Genomic DNA, 10600 nt, shown 5'->3' with positions numbered 1-10600 from the left:
AGTTTTGGCCTGGTGTTAGCTTAGTTTGGATGCTGTCATCACAAGGTGTTTGAAATGGAGTATACATTTGTGGTAGGGTAATGGCTTTTCAAAGTAGGACTCTACAAATGCTTGGGGAGTGCTTTGCCTACCTGTCATTTGGATTAGAATAGCTGTCTTTGATTTGGTGCATGCAATTTTTGGTCTCTACATCAAGTGGTGTCATGGTTGTGCACAGTTAACATTAGCCCTCTTGGTAGTGCTTTCCTTTACAAACCACAGTGCCTGTTGGTCACAGGATGGCCATGCAGACATAGCATATTCCTAGCCTATTAGGTACTTAGCCACACCAAACTCTGCTTACTGATTGAATATAATTCTAAATGCACCTTTGTGTCAACCACTATGTTTGGCCTGGGGTTTTGATTCTCACTACAGATTGTGTGCCAGTGTTCAGTACTTACTGCTTGCCAATCTGGAGGTATGGTCACTCTGCTGCATGAGGAGAATTACATTGTGGCCTCAGAGTGGTATTATGTGTCACACTTTGAAAGTATTTAAGCTACGTTAAACACACGTTATTTAACACACGCAGGGCCGGTGCTAGGGTCTACGGCGCCCTAGGCATTTTTAAAAAAAGCGACGCCCCCCCCACAAAAATCGCCGCCCTCCTCTCCTTACCTTGTCTCACCACCGCCGCCTCTCTGCTCCGTCTCCTCCCCTCCACTCACTGACACTAGTAAGTGGAGGGGAGGAGACGGAGCAGAGAGGCAGTGGTGGTGACAAAATAGCCTCTTTCTCCTCCCCCCCCCCCATTTGAATGCTGTGCGGCGGCCATGACAGGTATGGTCAGCGGTCGCCGCACAGTTTTAAAGTATTTTAGAATACTGTGGCGCCCTCCAGAGCCCGGCGCCCTAGGCAAGTGCCTAACCTTGCCTAATGGGAGCGCCGGGCCTGAACACACGTTAAAGCAGACATTGATCTTACTCTACACAAAATATGTCCAACATAGAAATTACTCACACACACACTACTTGCAGATATTCCCAACATGATTGTGTTTTAAGGTTAGCTTTTTGCAAGCCCCATTAGCAATGTGAAAGCTAGTGCAAAATAACTAATTCTTACACCCCAATATGAACATTTTAGTTCACATCCATAATACTTGTACCCCTGAATTTCAAGGCCACACAATATGACAGGTGTGTACAAACTAAAAACCTGAGATTTCACACACATATTACTAGGCTTCAAAGTGTGTATATGTGTGCTGCTGCAAAGGAACATTGCATGACTGCACAAATACACAATATAGCTTAAAGTGTAACACCCAACAGTGCTGTCCTAAAAGGAAATACAAAATTATGTGGAGACCAACTCCAACATATGCAGAACTTGCATCTGACACAAAGACCTTTGCCTTGAATAAGTGAAATGTGTGTAGCATTTGTCTGTGGCCACAATTTCAAACAAAGCTGTGTGAGTTGCAAGTGTTTTTTGGGCCTGTTGGTTTCAATAGGTCCTAGTCTAGGAAGTGTGGCAGCCAATGCAATCACCATTTAAGAAACACTGACATAGAGATGTCCAAAACACCTCTAAGTACTCAGACCATGTTGAAAGTGCACAATACCACATTCTAAAACGTGCAACACCCAAAGAGACTATACTAAATACACAAATATCTCTAAGATTAAAGGTTAAAACCACTACATATAGTGTGAATTCAGGGGAGGGCCATTATGTGGCTAATGCCCCAAAAACCAAACATGCCCTCAATATATTGAACAAGTAGACATGTGCCTAAACATGCCCCAAAGGACTATGTATGGAGCCTTGTGTATGACAACACAAAGCACAGCAGTGTAGTAGTCAGCAGATACTTGATTGGGAGTGCTTGATGACACTAATGCATGGTCACATTTATTGTTAACACACATGATTCTATAGTTGCAGCAGAATACATAGCAAATAAGATAGTGGTCTGTGTGCCCAAGTTACTTGCATCAAGAGACGACAATCTGGGCAAAGTCAAGAAACATAAGCAGCATTGGAGAAATACTTCAACGTGTAGTGACACACAAACTGCTGAACTCCAAAAGACACACCAGCTTGGCCTGTTGAATGTAAAAACAAAACATTACTTCAGCAAGATTAGCTCACATACAACATATAAGAATGTACTTAGTATATGCCTTGGTGCACATGAAGGTGTCCCCTGTAATGTAACCTGGAAAGTGTCTTGTAAGGTTCAACACATTACTCTCTGTAATACTGCCTTGTGAGTTTTTCATATAGCTTGATTTAGCTGTGTGTTTTGCATCATTTGTGCCTTGAAAGTCCCACCACAAAATAAAGTTACAAAATGTGCAAATTGCCTATTGTGCACAAGCCACAGCACCACATGAACCTCACCAAAGTACTGTTTTTGTGCCAGTAACATTTCGACCAGCAACAACCCTTTACTCTTACATATTATTCCAAACATTAAAGATCCTTTCATTCCTCCACTGCATTCCCCATGGACACATCCTCCCAAACATTGGGACAGCTGGTGTTCCATATTAATCTACATCATTTGTACACAAAATTAATTCTTGCCAAACCTCAATAGAGTGTGATATTGGAAGGGAGATTTTGCAACAGGTGCCTATAGTACAGGAGCAGTTATCTAGGTAGCAAGTGACCCAGAAGAGACCTGTGTCTAGATGGACAGTGGAGTGAAGGATGTGTAGGGTGTTAATCAGTGTCCAAAGCAGCAGAGAGTTACAATTGAATGAGTATCTCCAAAACATTCTACATTATAAAATGGGGATAATACCTTTACAGTAAGCAACTGCAACATTAAAAACTATTAAAACAACTCCTTTCTAAGCATTGCTTAGAAGTGTAGCAAGGCAGCTCATGCTGGAACCCATAATGCCTGTCTTCTATGTTTCAAATATCAGATAGAAAGCAAACAACCTTGGCCCAATTTAAAGTAACAAAATCATTGCCTGTGTTCTTTGTACACACCTGTACTTTCAAGCATTAAAATCTACAATATGTTATCTTAACTGAAACACAAGTCCAAAAATTACATAATAGGACCATAAATATATACTTACAAGCTGATAAAGCCTACAAGGCCATGTCAGTTGCCTTCTGGATGCAATGGACATTTGCAATCCACATTGATTAATTATTATTTTCAGGTGAGGCAGACATGTCCCAGCCAAGGCCTGTTAGTACACAAAGAAAAGCCTTTAGTTTTGCTATAAACACAACAATCATTAACATTATTGTTCAAACTGTTCTGCCTATAAAAGGCACATCTGATAAGCTCCATAATTCCACACACAGGCCTTCCAGCAGCATTTCGATTTAGCAGAAATCAAAGGTACACTTTTGATTCCCTCCCAAGTATCTGGTCCCAACATTTGTACTGGTTTCTTAAAATGAAAAACCATTAACATAAATCCCAATACAATAGTTTGTGTGGACTGACAGATAGTACCCAAAGTGTGAAAAACCATATTTGATGGTTTTTTTACCTTGCAAATCAATGTTGAAGGTTAGGTGTCCAGGCTCCACATTTTCGTGAGGACTGGTGATCTGTGAAATAAACATGCACTATGGAAAGTTTGCTATACCACATAAGAGTAAATAATAGGTATAAGATTGAAATGCTTCACAACACCACACCCCTAAAAAAAGATGACAAATCAGTAGTCAAATTAGACACATTAAAATGCTCATTAAACCTGCAATACAAAATGCACTGTTATTGTGTAACATCAAACATCTTGAAAACATTTAAAATGCCTATAACACAGTAACTTTAAATAACACTCAATACAAATAAAATGCAATTAAAGAAACCAGCAGCAGCAAAACACAATACTATCTATTGATTTCTAATCTAACAAACTTTTAGTGTGCATGAGGGTGTATTTTATAGGTGATTGTAATGAGCTAAGTATATGCAGGTGTATAGGCCAGGTATCAGCTGACGAGATCTGATGCTGGGTCTATGCAACGGTGGTTATGAGTAGGGATGTGCAACGGCGACTTTTGGTATCTCGTGTTTTGTGTTTTGGATCCGGATTTTCGTGATGTTTTGGGTTCGGATTTGTTACGCAAAACACCTGCTGAAAGGTTTTGGTTCGGATTTAAGGTTTTGGATTCGGATTTTTTTTGAAAAAAGCATAAAAAGTTAAAAAATCAAGTTTTTGGGCTTATTTTCACTCCTACGCTTTTATTAACCAAAATAACATTCAATAACAAGCATTTCCACTAATTTACAGTGTATTCTGAACACCTCACAATATAGTTATTAGTCCAAAACGTTGCAACGAGGTATCTTTCTGGACTGCGTAGTGGAGTGGTCCCCACAATATAATAAGAAAACCATCAACTGGTCTTAATCGCATCAAAAAATGTACCTAGACTGCGTAGAGGAGTGGTCACCACAATATAATTTAAAAACCCTGAACTTGTATGATTCGCACCAATAAATGTATCTGGACTGCGTAGAGGAGTGGTCACCACAATATATATAATAAGAAAACCATCAACTGGTATGAATCGCACCGAATAATGTACCTGGACTGCGTAGAGGAGTGGGTCACCACAATATAATAAGAAAGCCATCAACTGGTCTTAATCGCACCAAAAAATGTACCTGGACTGCGTAGAGGAGTGGTCACCACAATATAATTTAATAACCCTGAACTTGTATGATTCGCACCAATAAATATATCTGGACTGCGTAGAGGAGTGGTCACCACAATATATATAATAGGAAAACCATAAACTGGTCTGAATCGCACCAAAAAATTTACCTGGACTGGCTAGAGGAGTGGTCACCACAATATAATTAAAAAACCCTCCACGGGTCTGAATTCCAAAAAAAAAGTTTCTGGACTGCGTAGTGGGGTGGCCCCGGTACACAATTTTTTACCGGGGCCACAATATTATTAAAAAACCCTCCACGGGTCTGAATTCCACCCAAAAAGTTTATGGACTGCGTAGTGTAGTGTTCCCCACAATATTATTTAAAAATTTTGCAGCAACAGTCAACGTTGTTAAATATCTGATACACCTCTATCTGGACTGCATAGTGGAGTGGCCCCGCTACTAAATTTGGTACCGGGGCCACAATACCTCCTCCAACCATGGTACAGAGCATTCATCATTGAGATCCTATCAAGTATGTTAAAGACAGACAGGGTCGAAGTGTTATTGGTTGACTTTGTAAACCAAAAAACTGTCCCTGTTGCACATAGTCGTGCAATGAAAAGTGACTTTTTCATTTAAAGGCTCCATCTTTCAAGTGTAGTGTTTCTAAGTCATATTATACTTTTGGTAAAATTTGTTTAATTTGTTCCTCTTTACTACTAATAGAATTAAAGTATTAAATAGAAGCGGCAGTTCCTCTTTATGGGAATTAGTAATAGAATTAAAGTATTAAATAGAATTAAAGTATTAAATAGAGTGGTATAGAGTGGTAGTGTGGTATAGAGGGGTCCCCACAATATAATAATAAAACCCTCAACTGGTCAGAATTCCACCAAACAAGTATCTGGACTGCGTAGTGGGGTGGCCCCGGTACACAATTTGATACCGGGGCCACAATAAAATAAATACACCCTCAACTGGTCAGAATTCCACCAAACAAGTATCTGGACTGCGTAGTGGGGTGGCCCCGGTACACAATTTGATACCGGGGCCACAATACCTCCTCCAAGTTCCAAGTGTAGTGTTTATAACATCTTAACACTACACTAATTCTAGCACGTCAAAACCTCTTGTTTTAAATAATGACAGGGCATTTAACTTTTGATTTAATTTTTTGAATTTGTTGACATTTTCTTTTACTTTTTGAACATGGCAAACGACTGTTGAATGGTCACATAATGCCAAAAAAATTGTTGCAAGATGAAATTGTCCTGGGGCCCTCCCACCCACCCTTATGTTGTTGAAATAGGCCATGCACACTTTAACAAACCAATCATTTCAGCGACAGGGCCTACCAAACTACTGTGGCTGAAATTATTGGTTTGTTTGGGCCCCCACACCAAAAAAGCTATTCATCTCTCCCTGTACAAACTAAACAGGCTCTACTGAGGCAAGATGTCGTCCTCATCCTCATCCTCTGATTCCTCCCCCCCTTCAGTGTGTACTTCCTCATCCTCACACATTATCAATTCGTCCCCGCTGGACTCCACAATTACAGGTTCCTCTGTAGGATCTGGAGGCCAGTGCTGTACTTGATTGAGGAATTGATAATTCATTTTTATGAACATCATTTTTTCAACGTTCTGCGGAAGCAACCTCCTTCGCCGATCACTGACCAGGTTCCCCGCTGCACTAAAAACTCTTTCCGAGTACACACTGGAGGGGGACAACTGAGGTAAAATAGAGCCAGTTTGTACAGGGGCTTCCAAACTGCCTTTTGGAGTTCTACCACGTCACTACCTCTAGTTAATTTAGATTGCAAGGCTTGTAAATACTTTGAAGATAAAAAAAAGCAGGCTGCACAGACTGTGGAGCTAGAAAGTGAAATTAAATGGACCACGTTACTTTGGTGGCTATCTATGCCCCCCCCCCCCCCCCCCTCCGCCCTACACTTGTAGTTGAATATAAAAAAAGCAGCCTGCATAGACTGTAGAGCTAGAAATTCAAATATACAAAGAAATGGACAAAGGCAATTTGGTATCTGTCTGCATCTTAATCATCAACATCCTCCTCAGCGCCAGCTACATCAATATCCTCCTCCCGGTGTACAACATTCACACCTTTATTAGCCAAATCTGTAACTGGACTGTGGGTGATCCTTCCAGCATATGCAAAGGGGGTGCTGCAAATGCTGGATGGAGTCACCTCTTCCCGTACAGTGATAGGAAGGTCAGGGTTCACAACCAACAACACCCTTGGACTCGCCTTGGGGATTTGTGATGTCATCTGTTTAGAAGGCAGAGTTCTTTGCTGTTTTGTTGTTGTTGCTGACAGCATAACTCTCTTAAATTTTTTGTAGGGGGGGGGAGGAGGAGGGCTTAGATCCTTGGGTGAAGCTGGACCACTAGTCATGAACACGGGCCAGTGCCTAAGCCGTTCCTTGCCACTCTGTGTCATAAATGGCATATTGACAACTTTACGTTTCTCCGCTGATGATTTTAAGTTTCTCTTTTTGCTACTTTCACTTAACTTGGGCTTTTTGGATTTTACATGCCCTGTACTAGGAGATTGGGCATCGGGCTTCGAAGACGACGTTGATGGCATTTCATCGTCTATGTCATGACTAGTGGCAGCAGCTTCAGCATTAGGAGGAAGTGGGTCTTGATCTTTCCCTACTTTATCCTCCAAATTTTTGGTTTCCATTATATGTAGCACAAGATACTGCAGAATGTGTGAACTTGGTAATATTGCAGACAGTACCAATGGACTTATACTGCTGGATTGGTTCTGCAAATTTAGTTATAATTATTATTTTTTTTAATTTATTTTTTTAGTGTGTTTTTATAACTTTTTTTTTATTTTTTAAAAACTTGGGAATAATAGGTAAATAACTATGCCCTTAGAAGCACAGAGCACAGGACACAGCACCACTGGACTGGACTGATATACTGCAGAATGTGTGAACTTGGTAATATTGCAGTACCAATGGACTTATACTGCAGAATGAGTGAACTTTGTAATATTGCAGTACCATTGGACTTATACTGCAGAATGAGTGAACTTTGTAATATTGCAGTACCAATGGAATTATACTGCAGAATGAGTGAACTTTGTAATATTGCAGTACCACTGGACTTTTACTGCTGAATGTGTGCACTTGGTAATATTGCAGTACCAATGTTCTTATACTGCAGGATTGGTTGTGCAAATTTTGTTGTAATTATTTTTTTTTTTAATTATTTTTTTGTATTTTTTTTTATAACTTTTTTTTAATTTTTTAAACACTTGGGAATAATGGGGAAATAACTATGCCCTTAGAAGCACAGAGCACAGGACACAGGACCACTAGACCACTGGACTGAACAGGACACAGCACAGGACCCAGCAGCACCACTGAACTCAAAATTGACAGAGAACAGCACACAGCACCACTGGACTTTTACTGTTGAATGTGTGAACTTGGTAATATTGCAGTACCAATGGGCTTATACTGTAGGATTGGTTTTGCAAATTTTGTTGTAATTATTTTTTTTTTTTTAATTATTTTTTTGTATTTTTTTTTATAACTTTTTTTTATTTTTTAAAACACTTGTTAATAATGGGGAAATAACTATGCCCTTAGAAGCACAGAGCACAGGACACAGCACCACTGGACTTACCAGGACACAGCACAGGACCCAGCAGCACCACTGACCTCAGAAGGACAGAGCACAGCACACAGCACCACTGGACTGATACTGCAGAACACAGCACAGCACAGAACTAAACAGCACAGCACGAGATCTACCAGGACAGAGGACCACCTAACACACCCTCCCTCTACCCTGATCAATGCCCGAGTGAAGATGGCGGCGATTAGCGGGGAATTTATAGGATCCGAGTATGGCGAGATCCGACAGTGGGATTATGACTCAGAGCCTCGGTTTCAAGTTTTCATTTGGCGCCAATACCCGGATCTGTCTCTGATCCGACTCGGATCGGAAAGGTTCGGGTGGGCTCGGATTCACAAAATCCGAGTGCGCTCATCTCTAATAATCAGTACTTTCAAATCAAGTAAAATGTAATGAAGACTTGAGCAATTGCAACATATAGATATTATCATCAATTTGCTGTGTTGATGGTACATTGGAATGTAGGAAATAAGGGCCTATTCTATTAAATATCTTTCTCATCTGTGTATGCGAATCACAGAAGCAAATAATGTTTATTCAGTAAAACTAACAAATTGAAAGACTGACCTTAGAAATGATGTGGACAAGTTTGTTATACTAACTTTAGCTTAAGGTCATTAAACTGTTTATAGAGGACATCATCATTCCATTCATAAGGTGCAATCTTGTGCTCACTCCATTGTGGCAATGGCATATGTGAGATGTGTGTAGAGCTGCGGGTCAAAATTCCCCAATATGTACTTTGCAGGCACTGGCCGGTACTGGGAGCAGTTTGTGAAATAACAAACCAGCTTTTAGGTTCAACCTGAATAAAGCAGATTATTATTATGTATTATTCATTATTATTATTATTATTATTATTATTATTATTATTATTTGTATAAGTGCTGACATAATATGCAACTCAAACATGACAATCACATTACATAAAATGAAACAGAAGGTAAAGGTGATTCTGCCTAAATGAGACTACTCTGTAAGAGGTGTGGGATATACTTGATAACTAAGGCAGCAGTATAGCAATTGTAGCTGTTGGTGGAGATTCATAATCACGGATGCAGCCACTTTGCATGTTGCTGGCTTAAGACATATAAGAGGTAAAGGCTATTCATCACTCAAGTTTTGCTTTTTCCTTGTCCTGATAATAAAGAGAACAGTCCTGGCACAGGATGAGTGGTAGTAAGATGTCTAATATGGAATATCTGAAGGAAAGACACATGTTGGAGGGTCCATGACACAAGATTTTGATTCCAAAGACAGGGAGAACAATTTTTTTCGTCTTCATAAAGAAAACACACAGAACGAACCAATTTATTTGAGCTTTTTTATTAAGCGGAAAAAGATTGTTCTCCCTATCTTTGGGAATCAAAATCTTGGTTTGGTTTAATAAGTACCCTTCAATTATGATTGTATGGAATACAAAAACCAAACTATTAGTCTGGTTTTGATTGATAAGAAGAAAGTTTTATCCTACTTTTTCTATCATTTTTATTAAGGATAGTTATTCATAATATTGGTCCCAACAACAATTCGTTGAAGTACAAGGAGATCTAGAACTAACAAGATAAAAGTCATTCTTAGTATATTTTTTTTAAATGACAGAATTTTTATTGAAGTAGCAATCACATTATTTAATTTAAGCACGGGTAAATAAGAATTCCAACCTTATTCAAGCAATTACTATAGGAATGAATGGTAAAATAAGTAACCCGGGAGTGATACATAAAGATATTTGCATTGCTTTTCATTATTTGCATTGTTTCCATTTTGTTTACAAATGGATATGTACCATAACTCTAGCTACCAGTATTGCTGTTTATATAGATAAATAATATAATCTAATCACTATCCAATGAAGGAATTTAATAAGCAGTTTTAGTCCGGGGAGTAATATAATGAGAGTGATATTTGCAGTTTTCCGCAATTAGATGTTTGTTGCAGATATAGACATACATGCCAGTAATTTTCTTATACAGAACATATTGTTATTGTTTATACATAGATGGACAATATTTCAATTTTGAATTAAGTATCTTGCTGTTTTACAGATAAGTATAATGTACTGGTTATGGGTATTATTTCATGATGGATCACTGTCTGTTATCCGTATTGATATCTCTTTATGATGTGCAGGTAGTTTTATAATACAAGAGTCCCTATTAATACAAAACATAAGGGTGAATTTCTGTTAAGAAAAGAATCTCGGACTATTTGTTTAACCTTGTTTTGGATATTTAGATCAGATGTATTTTTTAATAGCATGTTTTAATGTGAGTTTAAATATGTATTTCCTT

This window comes from Mixophyes fleayi, chromosome 2, assembly GCF_038048845.1.
Source record: "Mixophyes fleayi isolate aMixFle1 chromosome 2, aMixFle1.hap1, whole genome shotgun sequence".
Lineage (NCBI taxonomy): Eukaryota > Metazoa > Chordata > Amphibia > Anura > Limnodynastidae > Mixophyes > Mixophyes fleayi.
The sequence above is the reverse complement of the archived record's forward strand: the minus strand, read 5'-3'. Positions refer to the sequence as shown.